Source organism: Lynx rufus, unplaced genomic scaffold, assembly GCF_022079265.1.
Source record: "Lynx rufus isolate CCGP_SWC_20201006 ecotype Redwood Valley unplaced genomic scaffold, mLynRuf1.p SCAF_18, whole genome shotgun sequence".
Taxonomy (NCBI): Eukaryota; Metazoa; Chordata; class Mammalia; order Carnivora; family Felidae; genus Lynx; species Lynx rufus.
Genome location: NW_025814832.1, coordinates 17,161,672 through 17,179,590, shown reverse-complemented (window position 1 = coordinate 17,179,590; position 17,919 = coordinate 17,161,672). Strand labels below are relative to the sequence as shown.

Below are 17,919 nucleotides of genomic sequence, written 5' to 3'. Positions count from 1 at the left end.
CTCACGTCTGCAAACTGAAGAACACCAAACATTGCCAGGACTGTCGGAAGCTAGGAGAGAGGCACGGAATGGATCCTCCCTCAAAGCATCCAGGAGGAACCAACCCTACCAACGCCCTTCAGACCTCCGTGACTGTGACAGAATAAATTCCTGTTGCTTTAAGCCACCCAGTTTGTGGTCATGTTATGACAGCCCTACAAAGCTAACACAGGAAAGGGGGGAGGGTATCGTTAGGGGCGCCTGGGTGGCTCAGTCGGTTGAGCGTTCGGCTTCGGCTCAGGTCATGATCTCACAGCTCATGGGTTCCAGCCCCGTGTCAGGCTCTGTGCTGACAGCTGAGAGCCTGGAGCCTGCTTCGGATTCTGTGTCTCCCTCTCTCTCTGCCCGCCCCCCTCCCTCACCCTGTTCATACTCTGTCTCTCTCAAAAATAAATAAACATTAAAAAAAAATTTTTTTTTAAAGAAAGGGCAGGGAGGGGGGGGGGAAGCCAGACATTTTTCTAAAGAACAGGTATATGATCAAAAAGAATTTGCAGTTGAGAAAGTGAACTCAATCCCTATCTGCACTCATTCGATTCCTAGTGAGATCGAATCAGCTTCTCTCCCCCTCCTCCTCTCTGGTCACACATTCTGATAATTATTCCTGAGTCCCAGGTTTGCTACGAAGAGATAAAACTTTACAAAGAATGAACTGGTGGTTGCCAGAGGGAAGGGGTGGAGGGAAGGGCAAAATGGGTGAAGGGGAGTGGGAGATACAGGCTTCCAGCTATGGAATGAATAGGTCATAGGGGTGAAAGGCACAGCACAGGGAATGGAGTCAATGCTATCATGATAGTGTTATGTACTCACAGATGGAAGCTGCACTTGTGGTGAGCACAACATAACTATAGGCTTGTCCAACCTCTATGTCATACATCTGAAACTAACATAACATTGTGTGTCGACTATACTCCACTAAAAAAAAAGAAAACAAAAAAACTTAGGGGCACCTCGGTGGCTCAGTCGGTTGAGCATCCACCTCTTGATTTCAGCTCAGGTCACGATCCCAAGGTGATCATGGGATCAAGCCCCACATCAAATTCCACACTGAGCATAGAGCCTGCTTAAGATTCTCTGTCTCTCCCTCTCCCCCTTTCCCCGGCTCATGGTCTCTCTCTCTCTAAAATCAAAAGTAATAAATAAGTAAGTAAGTAAGAATTAAACTTTAAAATGAAGGATTCAAGTATTTCAAAGATTTTCTGCTAAAAGAGGGAATCATCTACTCACATGATGCTGAGGACAGGACAAACAAAGCCTAATGAAGTCTCATCCCCACCTGCGGAACGTTTTGAACAAGCAGAAGGCAGGATGGCAATGTGCTACCTGATAAGCTGGCCTGATGAATTCCAGCCCGGAGAATATCAAAAAGAGGCTGTGGAGATTTCATCTTTCTGACATCATCAAAGGAATTCCCGTTTGGATCAGAGAATAAACTGGCTGATCACAGGACCCTCTTCCGTCTTAAAGCTGACCACATGATTCTGAGTTGGAAGAGCCTGCTGTGGTCTAAGGGCAGTACATTCTCAGAGAGGCCTGAGGTAACAACTTCTCATGGGCCAGACTCAGACGGGCCGTGGAAGTGGACACTGTAGATGAGGTTCTGGGTCTGCTGGGCCCCAACCTCCAAGAGCCGTGACCTATTCCGCATAACACATGGCCCTGCCCCTGGTCTTGGCTGATCAGGTTCTCCAGCGTTTTGACTAATAGCGAGACTCTAATCCCAGAGATGTAGGGACTAGAGCAAAAACTTGGGCGGATAATTTACAGGGGAGCAGGAAATGTGAGCAAATAGGAAAAACCCATAGGTAAGAAAAGCTGAAAAAAGCAGACTTCCGGTGCTCTGCTTATCTATCTGCACACCAAACTACTCCAAAACTTAGTGGTTCAACACAACAACCATCCTATCATATATCATATATCATTCTGTAAACCAGAAGGCCTAACTATGGTGTCTCCAGCATGGCCTTTCGGGGTCATTGGGTTTTCGTTTCTTTTTTTTTTTTTCTTTTTAAAGTTTATTTACTTATTTTGAGAGACAGGAAGAGAAGCATGAGCAAAGGAGGGACAGAGAAAGAAGGAGAGAGAGAATCCCAAGCAGGCTTCTCATTGTCAACACACGGAGCCTGACAACACGGGGCTCATGACGTGGGCTGAAATCAAGAGTAGGATGCTTAACCCACTGAGCCACTCAGTCGCCCCCGGGTCATTGGATTTCTTACAGGCAGGTCAAGGCCCCAAGAGTGAGTATTTCAGTGAAAGAGCTAGAAGCTGCATGGCCTTTCGTGATGGAGCCTTAGAAGTGGCAGAGCATCGTTTCCACTATGCTGTATTGGTCAAAACAGTCATAAGCCCACCCAAATTCAAGAGGCGTGATATAGAACCCACCACTCTATGGCAGCGGGGTGTCAAAGAACTTGTAACCATAGTTTAAAACCACCACCTCAGGAAGGAATGAAATGGAAAGAGCTGTTTTCTAGTTCACAGTCCCCTTGAGTGGCCTCATCCTTACAAATAAACCCTTTTTTTACTTGGTTAACTTGAGTGGGGTTCTGTGCCTTGCCACCAAAATAATCCTGTTTGGGGTTAAATTTTGTCCCTCAAAATTGAATGCTGAAGTCCTAACCTCCAAGACCTCAGGACATGACTGTATGCGGAGATAGGGTCTTTTATTTTATTTTATTTTATTTTAGGCTTCATTTGAATATTTATTTTCGAGAGAGAGACAGAGGTAGAACACAAGCAGGGGAGGGGCAGAGAGAGAGGGAGGCACAGAACCCGAAGCAGCCTCCAGGCTCCCAGCTGTCAGCACAGAGCCCGGCGCGGGGCTTGAATTCACAAACTGTGAGATCATGACCTGAGCCAGACTCTTAACCCGCTAAACCCAGGCGCCCAGAGATAGGGTTTTTAAAGAGGTGATTAAGGTAAAATGAGGTCATTAGGGTAAGCCCTGACCCAATACGACTGGTCTCGTTATCAGGAGAGATTAGGACACAGACACACACAGGGGAAAGACCGTGTGAAGACACAGGGAGATGGGCATCTACAAGCCAAGGAGAGAGGCCTCAGAAGAAGGCAACCCTGCCATCTTGGTCTCAAACTTGCAGCCTCCAGAACTGGGAGAAAATAAGCTTCTGTTGTGTAAGCACCCGCCTCCCGCCAGTCTATGGTGCGTTATTAGGGCCAGCCCAGCAGACTACCACAGGCCTGACCAAGCACGTGTGCCCAGCGTGGGCGTCCTGGTGCCAGCACACCAGGGGAAGTGTGGGCCTGCAAGCCTGCTGGTTCGAGCAGGTATGGCCACGCGCAGGCAGCTCCGGTGCCCCATGAGGTCACAAAGCATACTCGGAGCTGCCTCCCCAGTGTGCATCCTTCGGAATCAGGAGATACGGGATGGGGTGACTCATTTCTCCCGTCGCCACTCCTGGCAAAGGAAAGCATTGACTGACACCCTTTCCAAAGGCAGCCACGTGTTTTTCTTGGGAAAGAGAAACATAGTCCTGGTTCCAGCTTTCTTACAAATACAGACTTGTGCGTGTGAATTCACACGTGCATGCGCGCGTGCATGCACCCCCTTACACATCCATACGCTCTACCTTCTGCGTTCCCTTTCGGACCCACTCTCTCCCCCATCCCACGCCAGCACCGGGCACAAACCATGGGTCAGGAGACCTGGGTTTGGTCCCAGCTCTGCTAAGCTTCACTGAACTTTCCCAATTTGCTGTTTGCTCGGCTTTGGAACCTAAGGATTGGCCTACAGATGCCTTCTCGGGATGACTTTCAGCACTAAAGGCTCGTGGTTCTGTGATCTCAGTACAGGGAAGAAGCTCTCGCCTAGTGTTAGAGCACATGGTCTCTGCTGCTAATTAGCCATGAGCATCGCACGTCCTCTCCTCTTGTCTCGATTTCCCCCCACTGCGAAGTGTGCTTCGTGGCCTCCAGGCTCCCCGGTGACATTCCAGGACCCAGAACCTGGTCTTTTTCCCACACGTTCACTTTCCAGACTTCATCTGTCTTGCTCTTCCCACCCTGAACAAAGACGTCTCTTTCTGGCCATCCTGAGCCTCCCCATCTCCTCTCACGGCTTTGATCTCGCCACCACCCAGTCCCTCCCCGACATCCATTCCCTGAGGCTCCTAGCTCCTACTTTTCCCTCTCCGTTCCAAGTTCCACCTCAACACGGGGATGGCCCGTCCTTCACCCTGGCCTCCATTCAAAGACTTTGACTCCCGTCCATTTCCACTCCCTCCCCAACGGTCACTCGGGAAGCTGCCACTGCCCACACCAGCACCTCATCCCCTGCCACAGCAGACACCCTCCTCCCGTCCATCTACTCCTTCAGAGCCCAGCCTTTGTTCTCTTTGAGACTGCTCTCTCCTACATGCTGAGTTCCCTCCCTTCCTAGGTGGCCCAAGGGTCACGATTCCTCATTTAACCCACTCTCCTGCGGTCACTGCCAACCCTTCCCAACCTTGTCCCCCAGTCACATTAACCCATAAAGCCTCGAAGCTGTGTAGTCAGCCTAACAATGTGCCCTTTCCATTGCCAGCTCCAGACACCAGAATTCCACTAGAGAAAGACGTTTGGACGAGGTCCAAATGAAAGGTCTCTAACAGCAGCTGTCCTCAACAGAGATTGACCGTCCCTCCACTGGTCCCCACCAGCCAGCCCTTCTTTGATCCCCCACAGCACCTTCCAAACCTCCCTCGGCCCCGCGAGCCCCCAGCCTGGGATGCTGACCGTCTCACTCTCACGGGATGACCTCACCTCCTACTTCGCAGAGAAAATAGAGGCAATCAGGAAAGGACGCCCTCACCTTCCTGCCACCCCACCTACGACCTTTGCCCACTTACACTGCCCTTCCTGCTGCATGCAAGGGGTCCTCCTCCCCCTGTCCGGGGCTAATCCCACCACCTGTGTCAAGATTCCACCCCACCCCCACCTCCCTAAGCCCTTGTCCCACCAAGGAGCACACCCCCTTCTGCTATCCGTGTCGTTTCCCCAGCTGTGGGCACCCTTCCCTCAGCCCAAATGCTTGATCACATCCCCCTTTCTGAAAAAAGAAGAAAGTCCTAGCCTTTTGTCCTTGTCTTGAGTGGCAACTTACTTCCCTGAGACCTTCCTGGCTGAGGACCCTGCAAGCAGGCACGCATCTGCAACATCTTCTCTGTTTTCCACTCCTGGAGGTTTTTTTTGTTTGTTTTTTTTGTTTGTTTTTTTAATATATGAAATTTACTGTCAAATTGGTTTCCATACAAAACCCTGTGCTCATCCCAAAAGATGCCCTCTTCAATGCCCATCACCTACCCTCCCCTCCCTCCCATTCCCATCAACCCTCAGTTTGTTCTCAGTTTTTAAGAGTCTCTTATGCTTTGGTTCTCTCCCACTCTAACCTCTTTTTTTTTTTTCCTTCCCCTCCCCCATGGGTTTCTGTTAAGTTTCTCACGATCCACATAAGTCCACTCCTGGAGTTTTAAGGTGGAAATCCTTGAGGGGCTTTCTTTCTTTTAATAAAAGGGTATCGACTCACTGCTGATTGGCAAAAGAGTCAAGTCATGCAGGAACGTTTAAAAACGTTTAAAAAATGCAAAATCCCCCCTGCCACAGAGAGCTAGTTTCCGTGTGTGCCCGTGCGGCTCCCAGGCACCTGTCTACTCACAGACATGCACACGTGCCCAGCTCTGCACAGATAGGCTCATCGTCAACGTGCAGTCCTCCAGCCAGCTTTTCTCACAGCACAACAGACTGTGGGTGTCTTTCCATGTCCACAAATGTGGCTACCAGGATTCTGGTAAAAGAGAAACCCCTTCTTAGTTCCTCCTTCCTAGTATGGCACCCTCCTGTACCCCCACCTCAGGGAGGGGCGCCCTCAGCTAACCCGTAAAGACTCTAGGTCAAGATCTGGTATTTCCCTTACCACAGGTGGCAAGGGTCAGATCAGCTCCAGCAGGACCTAGGGGAGGAAGAGAGAACGCCCAACACCCACCCACACCCACCCACACCCCCCCCACACACACACACACACCTGGCTGTTAGTGCTAGCAGCATCCAGAGGGAAACTCTACAAGAAAGTTCAGGAACACAACCCAGCTTCCCTTCTGACTCATGGAAAATGGGCCTGCAGCTTCTCCACGGCCCCACATGGCGGTGAGGACTCCAGCTATGGTATCTCACAAACCTGAGTTTGAATCTCCACCTCGCCCCGGCCTCGAGCAAACAGCTACCATGGCTCGGAGCCTGTTTCCCCATCTGTAAAATGGGAATAATAACACCTGCCGCGCGGGGTGCAGACAGCGCAGGTGACTGGCTGGCATTGGTGCTTAGGCGAGGGGGGACGAATGGACGCAGAGAGTATTCCGCCCCCAGGGGGAGAGAGCCACAGAGGAGCCTATGGTTCGGAAACATGTGAGCCGGGCTGGACAATCCGGGGCCTCGGCAATGACGAGACTGCAGGCTAACATGTGTTGAGTGCTTGGGTGTTGATTAACTTACTGAATTCTCACATCAACCGTATACGGTAGCAATTAGGAAAAGAGAAATCACCCTGAGTCCTTTGAATAGAAAAATGTAATACAGAGAATTGGCTTTCTTAGGGCTGGAAGAGCAGAGAGGCCAAACATCAGAGGGAAGCAACAGGAAGAAGCTTCTACGCCGACCCCAGCTACGGCTGGGCAGACAGACAGAGCGGGTGTTACGGCTTTGGGATCATCCAGAAGCCAGAATCACAGCGGCCCTGTGCAGCAAGGGTAAACACCATGAAGGAGAAGGAGCCGCTTCCAGAGACCAGAGGCAGTGTGGGAGAGAAAGAACACTCTGGCCTCTCCAACCCTGCTCACCAAGCTTCTGTCAGTCCCTTCCCTTGGTTAAACCTTCCTGGAGGCTGGCAACCACAAGGGTGAGTCCCTCTTCGATGCCGAGCAGGGGGAAGGTACAGAGGGATTATCAAGGCCAACAGGCCCAGGCCAGCACAGGTGCTATTATCTCTGTTTACACGTGAAGAAACACAGCGCCGAAAAGTTAAGCAACATATCCAACTATCACACAGCTGGTAGGTAGAGACGTGGGGATTTGAATCCAGGCAGCCTGCCTCCAGAACCCACCATTTCACTGCAATGTTCCAGCACCTCCCTAGGGCCTCTCGTCCAGCAGCTAGTGGCTTTCTCTTGCTTTTCTCAGTCTTCCCTCCCTCCTCTCTTTTTATTTCTCTTGGGCACAGGCAGTGTTGCTGACGCATACAGAAGGTTCTGGGGTCAGACAGACTGAAACTACACTCCCAGCCCTGCCACTGATGAGCTGGGCAACGTTACTCAACCTATTCAGTCAGTGTTTCGTCATCTGGACAACGCGTGTCATCATAAACGGTGGTCAAGCCGACACACTGAGGTAGCTGAGGGTCTAGCATCTTACCACATTTGTTCCCCAAAATGCTGATTCTCCCTCCCTCCTGTCTTTTCCCTTCTTCTCATCTGTCAGAGCTTTAGGTGGTCCTTGACAGGGTACCTGCTCATCTCAGCTGGTGGCTCTCGGGGCAAACGTTACAAGCCCCATTGGAGCTGAGCCTCCAGAGCAGCAACACCTCCCTCTGCAAGTCCCCTGCCGCCCTCCGGGCAGCTCTGCAGCTCTCGGAGCCTCAGTGTCCCCAGCTGGAAAGTGGGTTCAGGGAATAGTTCCCTGCCGTCTCCCAGCTTAGCTCATAGAAGAATCCATCGGTCAGGCGGAGCGATTGGATCTGTCTGAGGCACAGGTCACTTATGACAAAGACACATGGCCGGTCGGGCTGACCTCCCACCCCACGTGCTCCCTCAACCCTCCCCCACACCCAGGAGCTGGCTTCGGAAGTAACAAAGGGGATCCCCGTGCAGGCTTCGCCAAGTCTCCCTGTTAGCCAGCCTCTCTGCAATGGGGGGTGGATTTGGGAAGATTCTAGCTTGGGTCCTCTCTCTGCCCTCATGAGCCCTCTGGCCTTGGCAAGATCTATTGTGCCGGGCCTCAGCCTCCCCCTCTGCCAACCGGAGGAAGAAGCACCTTGCAGTCTCCACGCAGGGGGGCTGCAGGGAACAGAAGGCATACTCTGCAGGGAGATTTGAAGAGAACCTAGTGAAGGAAGAAAGCTGTTACCTCCCCCAGGACTGAGGCCCTGGTAAAAGCTGGAGGCACTGGAAGGGCCCGTCGCTAGGGCCTGCCACTGCAGGGACACAGAGCTGCAGCACCGAGGGGAGGGAGGAAATCCCCCAACCTCTCTCTTCTGGGCCTCTGATGTCCTGCTAGTATCTCAGACAAGCCCAGGAGTCCAGCCTCCCCGGCATGGAGAGCAGGGCCAAGAAGCTATCTGGAGGACACAGCTGTCACACCCAGCGGTGCCACTGTTGTCCTAGAAGCGGCAGCCGGCTGTGAAGAGCTGGGCTCGGCTCCTGCCGCTAGGAGGCGCTCCTCGAGCTCCAGGTCTCGGTTTCAGACTACTGACTGCAAGAACGCTCCCCCCACCCCGGCTCCGTCCTGCCCCTCCTTCCTCCAGGCCAGTGCAGGAACTTGGTTTTCCCTTGTCTGCGTAGGGAGCAAATAATTCACAAAGATGACAACCTTCAGCGCCATGTCTCATCTCACAGGGCTCAGCAAAGCGTCAAAACCCCCCTATCTCCACCGAAGCTTTAAAACCCTCTGCCTGGCTTACCATCGAGCTACCGTGAAGCCTACCAGCCAGGCCTTCCGTCTGTGACGTGCCCTTGGAGGCAAGGAACCAACGACGTGAATCACACTGAGCCTGCGCGGTGTGTCTGGTACATTTCACCCACAGGCAGTGTAGCTCTCACGGGGTCTGATGAGGAACACTCACTGGGCAGCCAGGCCAACCCCGGGAGTGCTGCCGAGCCCCTCTGGCCTCACTTTCCTCGTTGTGAAAACCGTAATGCGGCCCTTCTGCGGGTTGCCGCGGAGAGAGAAGGACAACCTGGCACAGAGAAGACTTCCATAACCTTCTCTTCCCCACATCAACCCTGGAGTGCAGATGTGACACATGAGGAAACAAAGATCATGGCCAGGAAGGGGTTTCTCACGGACCCACGCCAGCAAGTTCTTCTCCGCCCCGGGTCTGCCTTCTCCCAGAGCCAGTGGGACGCCACCTCCCACCCCACAACACCCCTCCCAGGTGACCTATCCCCCATCAGGGCACCGTCACTATATTTTGAAGAAGCCAAAAATATATTTTCTTTCTACTCAGCTTGAGAATACATTCTGTGGCTTTATTTTTCTGGTAATTACAGTAGTTCCGCCTTATCCACCAGGGATACGTTCCAAGACTCCCGGTGGATGCCCGAAACCACAGAGAGTGCCAAACCCCACAGACACTATGTTTTGTGCCGTGGGCGCCTCCCCACGATAAAGGTTAACTTCTACATTAGGCGCAGTAAGAGACGCACAGCAAGGACTAACAATAAAATAGAGCGGCTACAACAGTATACTGCAATAAAAGTTATATGACTCTCTCAAAATATCTTAAGGCACTACACTCACCCTTCTGGTGGGGATGTGAGATGATAACGTGCCCACGTGATGAGAGGAAGTGACGTCACGGCAGGCTGCCGTGGACCTTCTGATGCTCCCTCGGAAAGAGGGTCATCTGTTTCCGAGCCACCGTTGACCACAGGTAACTGACAGGGCAGAAAGCAAAACTGTGCATAAGAGGGTTTGCTGTATTTCTTTGTTGTCACGAACACAGGGGAACAGGGGTGCACAGCCGAGGTCTCCGGCCTCCACGGGTGGAGATGGGGGTGGCGGGCAGGAAGAGCTCACTGGGGCAAGTCCCAGAGTGGAGCATCTGCACGAGGAGTCAGTGGTGCTGACGGCACCTCTGGATTTTTCTCTTCTTGAACGAAACCGCCAGCCCTGGGGATTTGAGTCAGGACCCTGGGAACCTCAGCCCTGTTCCTGACCCCACCGGTAACCCAGAGCAGCGCACTCCTCCGGGTCTAGAAAATGGGTCCTTTTCCTCTCCTGGGAAGCAATGGGGTGAGGTCAAGTTATTCAAAAAGCTTGGATCCAGGAAGTCGATATTGTTTAGAAACGGACTTCGGAGTTTCGGCTTTGAGTCCTGATGTGAACTCTGACCTCGGGCATATTACTTTATCCTTCTGAGCCTTGGTCTCCTCATCTGTGACGTAGGGGTACTAATGCATACCTCTGGGTGTCATTAGGGGGGTGCACTGAGGTCACGTCAGAGGGGCCTTTGCACAGTCCTGGAAGTGCTCAGCAAACAGGAGGTACATGTAGGGGAGAGAGGGTATCAGAACGAAAGCCACCCATCCTCTCCTGCCCATTCGGGCCAGGGGTGCCGAGAACAGCCTGTGGGGGTTCTTTAGGCCGAGACAAGGCTCCTGCCTACCGGCCTCAGGCCTCCCGGCCCCGCTCAGCCAAGGTTTCCTGTTGTCCTCTTTTACTCTTTTTAAAGAAAAGAAAAGAGGCATCCTTCCCCTGGAGACCTTTGTCCTAAAACTAGCTGGGGAATGCTAGAGACATTCACTCCATGCTGAGAGTGTTGAGCCACTTTCTGGGCTTAAAAAAATATATTATTGTTTACCTAATGGTTCCTCTGTGAGAAACGGGTGTCTGTTCCTTTAAACAGAGCACAGCTCGGCAGACAGAGCGGCTCCGCTCGGTGGCAGCCAGGGGGGTGGGGGGGAAGGAGGGCATCCTGTTGTTGAGTAGAAAGACAGAGACAGACAGACAGACAGACAGGCAGGAAAAGGTCAGCACAGACCTAAGCAGGGGAACCCAGCTCTTTTTTTTTTTCCTACAGAGAATTTTCTTTTTGAAAAAGAAAATACTCACTTTCTTGTTTCTTTGCCTATATTTTACCAGTCTAACCCAAGATACTGCTGGCTTACTTAAGACGGGGGAACTTTCTCTGAGTAGAGTGGCATGTCAAGATAAAGAAGGTCGCGCCAGTCTCCGGTTCTCACACTTTATGCAGAAGATGGCGTATTTTGAAATTTCCCCGGGTTCGGGACTCGGGGTTAGGAGTGAGGAAAAACACATCTCGTTTGCTGAACGGCCCCGCTCACTGCACACAGCCCTGCCTGCCAGGGAGATGAGGCACCTCCATTTCATAGTTGCGGGAAGCACGGCTCGGGCTGATTAAGGGCGTGCCCAAGGCCAGAGACAAACACGGGTGGTAAACTGAGGTTTCTCCCCGCGTCCTCAGGCTCCTCTTTCCAGCGTACCACACTGCCTTTCCACTGCAGCGGATCTGAGGGTGGGACAGAGGGAAGACGAGAGACAGACGGGGTGGGCTTCTGGCTGCCTGGTTTACCAGCCTCTGCTTTGAGCACCTCTAGCAACCCCCTGGTTCTTAGAGTTCTCCAGCACCAAGGAACGAGCCCAGCGTCCTCATCTCCCAAGGGCGTGTCCGATTCAACCACTAGCAGTCAGCAATGTTACAGAGCATTTACAAAATGTAAGAAGTAGTTTATCAGTTGTCCAATCAGACCGTGTGGCTCTGCTCCTTAAAATTAGAAGGTGGCCCATAAGATCCTGTGGATCTGGGGTTCCTGCGTGGCTCAGTCAATGGAGCTTCCAACTTCGGCTCAGGTCATGATCTCGGTCTGTGAGTTCGAGCCCCGCATCGGGCTCTGTACTGACAGCTCGGAGCCTGGAGCCTGCTTCGGATTCTGTGTCTCCCTGTCTCTCTGCCCCTCCCCTCCCCCATGCTCTGTCTCTCTCTTTGTCAAAAATAAACATTAAAAAAAAATTTTTTTTAAATCCTGCGGATCTGATCCCTGTCTGCTCTTCTAGTGCCTTCTCCTCACCCTCATCCTTGTTCTCCATGTGGTCAGTTCCTCTAACACAGTGCCTCTCTAATGTGAGTTGCGGCACCGGCCATGGCCTGGGAGCTGGATGGAAATTTGGGAGCTCAGACCCACCCCAGAACTCCCAAGTCAGAATCTGCCTTTTGATAATATCTCCAGGTGCACCCTAAAGTGTGAGATGCACGACTATCCCACACCCCAGTTTTTCCACCTCAGGACCTTTGCACGTGCTGCCCCCTCCATCTAGACAATCCTCTTTTCTCTTGACCTGGCTTGGCCCCCACTCATCCTGGACTCATATGCCACTTCCTCAGAAAAGCCTCCCTCCATCCTCCCTTCACTTAAGTTATTCTCCCTTAACCATCCAATTCTTTTCGTTCAGGCACTTTTTGCAGTGTGTAATTACAGACAGAGTTATTGCATGCCCGTCTCCGTGAAGGCTGAGGCGATGTCTCACTGCCTGCGCAGGAACGCGGTAGGCTCTGCACAAACACGTGTTGAATGAATAAACATGGGGCTGTTTCTGGTTCTGGTTGGAGAGAAGCCCACAGACAGAACCCGCTGGGGGCATCGGTCTCTCTAGGCTTTTCCATTCCATTCCAGCAAATATTTACTGAGTGCTATTATGTGTCCAGAGCTAGGGTCACATATGTAAGGAAACTACTTGTGACAAAGTGCCTCCCAGAATTTTGGCACAGCAGTTTGTTTTCTTGTTCAAGGCACAGGGTCAGGGCTGAATAAAACAAAGCCAAGAAGGCTTCGTTCCTGGTGGTAACGACAAGGAACCTCAGAAGAAGGGATAGGAAATTAATATTTCCTAGCCCCAAGGGACATTAAGGAGGACACTCGTTGGGATGAGCACTGGGTGTTATATGTAGGGGATGAATCACTGGAATCTACTCCTGAAATCATTATTGCACTATATGCTAACTCACTTGGATGTAAATTTTAAAAAATAAATAATAAAATCAATCAATAAATTAAAAAAAAAAAAAATATATATATATATATATATTTCCTAGCCCCCACTTCTGGGCCAGACACCTACATAGCTTGCAAGTATCAAAGACAGATTTCAAATACAGGAGAATAACATATGAATTGCTTAATTAAGACCCATGACTTTTGTCTTATTTTGTTTGTAAGTAAAATTAACAATCACACGGTTAAAAAACTAAATAGTAAAGGGGCGCCTGGGTGGCTCAGTCAGTCAAGAGTCTGACTCTCGGTTTTGGCTCAGGTCATGATCTCACCGTTTTGTGAGTTCAAGCTCTGCATCAGGCTTTCCACCGACCCTGCGGAGACTGCTTGAGATTCATTCTCTCTCTCTCTCTCTCTCTCTCTCTCTCTCTCCCTCTTTCTGCCCCTCCCCTGCTCACACTGTCTCTGTCTCTTGCAAAAGAAATAAATAAAACTTAAAAAATATTAAATAGTAAAGAAAGGCCTCATTCCTCCCCACCCTTATTTCCAGTCTCCAAAAATAACTATTTTTTAACTCTTTCACCTGGTGGTTCTGGTAGTTAACTCGAAATCTCTAAATATGCTTACTTAATTATTTCTTCATTTGCCAGTTTTGTATATTTGCTATTGATTCCTTGCTATGATATCAAGATGTGATTTTAGCTGCTTTCTACCTTCTTTCTTTATTCTCCTCAAATATTTACATCACTGTTGATTAATTATATTTGTAACTCCAAGTAATATCTATACATTATATTCATCTTTCAACTATTGTTAGTATTTAACTTTCTACTTTATAAAAAGGGCCCCTATCTTTTTCTAGCTCTCCTCCCCACACCCATCTCCTAACTTCTGACATATGTACCTTTACATTGCCCATTGATAACATTTACATTCTGTTGTTTGGCAAATATAATTAAATCTTCAATTCTTTACCTATAGAAATATTCTCAAATATGAAAATGAGCAGTATTTACATTATTATTATAAATAATATTCCTAAGTAATATATCATGATTATGCTTTCTTTCTTCTTGGCTTTATGTTTTCCCTTGAGTTTCTAATTGCCTTTTTTCTTACTTTATTTATCTTTATAATCACCTTTTTTTTTTTTCTTTTCAAATTCTCCATCAGGCAAAGTATTCAGTTAGCAACACTACCCAACATCCTTACCCCAACTTCCACGCCATCTTCCTGCATGTTTCCTGTCTAGTCCTCCTGAAAATTCTCACAAAGTGCTCTCCTGGGTTATTCTACAATATTCTGAAGCTTATGACTTCCTCTTTATCGATTCACTCCCTCAATTTCACTGGAGGACATTCTCAAGTAACTTCCTAAGAAAGAATTTGTAAGAGATACCTTCTCCAAATCCTTGTATCTTTTGAAAACATCTTTCACTTATTCAATAACTTTTCTGAATTACTTTTGAAAATTACTTTTCCTCATACCGCTGAAGTCATTTGCTTCATTACATATTCCAGGACCCAGCATCACTGATGAGAAATCTGATTCTGATTCCTGGGTAGATGACATGTTTTCTTTCTTTCCTTTTTTCTTTCTTCCTTTAGGATCTTCTCGTTTCCCTTTGTGCTCTGAAATTTCACACTAATTTCCCTTTTTGACCTGTTTTTTCACTCACCTTTCAATTTATAAAACTCATGTCCATCAGCTCTGGAAATTTTTAAACATTCCATTTACAAATTCTTCCCTTCTATTTTTCTTTATTCTCTTTCTGGAACTCCTGTAAACTGAATATTGTCTCTCCTGGATTCAACCCCTGCCTTTTGTCTTTCATAGTTTCTACCTCTGTCCATTTCTACCTCTGAGCTATCTCATTGTCCTTATCAAACAAGCCACTCATTGAATTTTTTCATATTACTGGTATTTTTCATCTCGAAGAACTAGATCTTATTCTGTAATTGTTAGGTTTGGGGGCATGCCTAGTTATCATGGCATAGTATCTTCTCAAATCTCTGAGAATATTAATTATAAATATTAATTAGAAAATTAATTAATTAATTACAATTAGAATATTAATTGTAATTCTTCTCTGCTCTCTAAATTGTATCTTCCAAAGTGTTTTTCTTAGTCTTTCTCTCACCTTTTGTCTCTCTCTCTCTCTCTACCTCTTCCCCCACTTCTCATTACAGATGTTTCTCAAATATTAGATGATTCGTAATTATCTGTTCACATTTTAAAACAAGGCAAAAGTAACATAAATATATTTTTCCTAATTTATTCCATATATTTAATATATCAATATTTCAATGAGATTTTCCACACATAGTGCTTTATATACAGACACATATGTACACACACACACACACACACACATATACACTCATATATATAGACTAAGAGGTAGTTTGACAAGACAATTTGTAGGAAGACAAACAAGGAGGAAATAGTCATGCTTCCCCATATTATAAATTTACAGTAATTAAGTCAGTGTGGCATTGGTGCAGACACTGGCAAACAGACCAATAGAACAGAATGGAGAGCCCAGAAACAGACCGGCAAATAAATAGAAACTAACCACATGCAATGGTGACATTATAGATCAATGGGGAAAAGATGTGTTGTTCAATAATTGGTTCTGGGCCAACTAGCTACTCATATGGAAAAATTAAAATGAGATCTCTGGCCCACTCTACAAATAGAAATAAATTCCAGATGGATTAAAGACTAGACTTTTTTGTTTTAAGTGCTTTGCATTTTTTAAAGAAAATAGAGGAGATGATCTTTAGTATACTGACATACAGAAAGAGCCTTAAAACAGAAAGAACAAAAAATTCCAAAAGGAAAAAAATGAATACATGTGGTTGAAGTAAAATTTTAAAGTTTTATATAATAAGTGACCCCATAAACAAAGTTAAAGGCAAATCACAGAATAGATGCTCGATTCATATGACTGATAATGGATTGATACCCAGAATATATCATGGGACCTATAAACCACTAAGAAATGAAACAGGCAAGAAAAAGAAGTAAAATTAAAAGGAGAAGGCAAAGAATGTAAGCCATTATCACCAAAAATAAACAAATTATGGTATATATTTAACGTGGGAGAGCATACAGCGGTTACCTGGAGGGATGAGAGTCTCAGGAGAAAAGGAGAGAAATTCACGTGTCATTCTAACCGAGAAACCAGCCTGTGCTCTTCTTACACCCACCTGAGCTTCTAAAACAGTTAAATCTTCATCTCCATCAGATCTTTGGTTGCAGGTAACAAAACTTGACTCTGATTAGATAAAAGAAAATAGAATGTTTTGGAAGGATCCTGGCATAGCCCAGAGACTCAAGGAAGAGCATAGAGAGAGGCAGGAACATGGCATCTCTGGGTCCTCAGTCTATGGAGCACATAGACCATTCCTTTCAAGCAAAGTCTCTCGGCCTCAGCACTACTGACATTTTGGGCTAGATGATTCCTTGTTGTGAAGGTTGTCCTGTGCACTGTAGGACGTTTAGCAGAATCCCTAACCGCTACCCACTAGATGCTAGCAGCAGCCCTCCAGGTGTGAAAATCAAAAATGTCTTTGGACATTGCCACATGTCCCCTGGAGGGGCAAAATTACCTCTGGTTGAGAACTTCTGACTAAGGTCCCCTGAGCAGCAGCGACACCTGGGAACTTGTTAGAATACAAATTCTCAGGCCCTATCTCAGACCTCCTGAATCAGATACTCTGAAGGTGGGCCCAGCAACCCGTTTTACGAAGCTTTCTGGGTGACTCTGGTGCTTACTCAAGCTCCAGAACCACTGAGCAAGGCTTGGTCCTGGAATGACCCAGCTGCAACTTCTCTCCATCCACATGTGTAACCTTTCAAGATTCAAATGCTTGGAAGCATGTATCTCCTTCGTCTAAATTAAATTGCAGGCCCTCTACCTATCAAAAGAACACGAGCATTCTTCACAGAGTTAGAACAAACAATCCTAAAATTTGTATGGAACCAGAAAAGACCCCCAATAGCCAAAGCAATCTTGAAAAAGAAGACCAAAGCAGGAGGCATCACAATCCCAGACTTCAAGCTGTATTACAAAGGTGTAATCATCAAGACAGTATGGTACCGGCATAAAAACAGACACTCAGACCAATGGAACAGAATAGAGAATCCAGAAATGGACCCACAAACGTATGGCAAACTAATCTTTGACAAAACAGGAAAGAATATCCAATGGAATAAAGATAGTCTCTTCAGCAAGTGGTGCTGGGAAAACTAGACAGCGACATGCAGAAGAATGAACCTGGACCACTTTCTTACACCATACACAAAAATAAACTCAAAATGGGTGAAAGACCTCAATGTAAGACAGGAAGCCATCAAAATCCTCGAGGAGAAAGCAGGCAAAAACCTCTTTGACCTTGGCCACAGCAACTTCTTACTCAACACGTCTCTGGAGGCAAGGGAAACAAAAGCAAAAATGAACTACTGGGACCTCATCAAAATAAAAAGCTTCTGCACAGCGAAGGAGAGAATCAGCAAAACTAAAAGGCAACCAACAGAATGGGAGAAGATATTTGCCAATGACATATCAGATAAAGGGTTAGTATCCAGAATCTATAAAGAACTTATCAAACTCAACACCCAAAAAAACAAATAATCCAGTGAAGAAATGGGCAAAAGACCTGAATAGACACTTCTCCAAGGAAGACATCCAGATGGCCAACCGACACATGAAAAATGCTCCACATCACTCATCATCAGGGAAATACGGAATGGCTAACATTAAAAAATCAGACAACAACAGATGTTGGCAAGGATACAGAGAAAGAGGATCTCTTTTGCATTGCTGGTGGGAATGCAAGCTGGTGCAGCCACTCTGGAAAACAGTATGGAGCTTCCTCAAAAAATTAAAAATAGAACTATCTTATGACCCAGCAATTGCCATACTAGGCATTTATACATGGGATACAGGTGTGCTGTTTTGAAAGGGCACGTGCACCCCCATGTTTATAGCAGCACTATCAACAATAGCCAAAGTATGGAAAGAGCCCAAATGTCCATCGGTGGATGAATGGATAAAGAAGATGTGGTGTATATATACATTGGAGTATTACGCGGCAATCAAAAAGAATGAAATCTTGCCATTTGCAACTACGTGGATGGAACTGGAGGGTATTAT

The 17,919-nt window shown here is 47.6% G+C and overlaps 2 long non-coding RNA genes across 3 annotated transcripts in view; one reads left to right on the top strand and one right to left on the bottom strand.

The window, feature by feature from the left end:
- LOC124513210 (uncharacterized) overlaps positions 1–9,017 on the bottom strand; it is a 139,466-nt gene extending 130,449 nt beyond the window's left edge. For both annotated transcript variants that reach the window (XR_006962315.1, XR_006962314.1), the window contains exons 1-2: positions 8,708–9,017; positions 5,696–5,824 (exon numbers count right to left, since the gene is read on the bottom strand). This is a non-coding gene — a long non-coding RNA (uncharacterized LOC124513210). The remainder of the gene's footprint in view (positions 1–5,695; positions 5,825–8,707) is intronic.
- LOC124513209 (uncharacterized) lies at positions 9,000–11,446 on the top strand. The gene is made up of 2 exons (XR_006962313.1): positions 9,000–9,679; positions 10,891–11,446. It is a non-coding gene; the product is annotated as an uncharacterized LOC124513209 (long non-coding RNA).
- Positions 11,447–17,919: the final 6,473 nt, after the last annotated feature.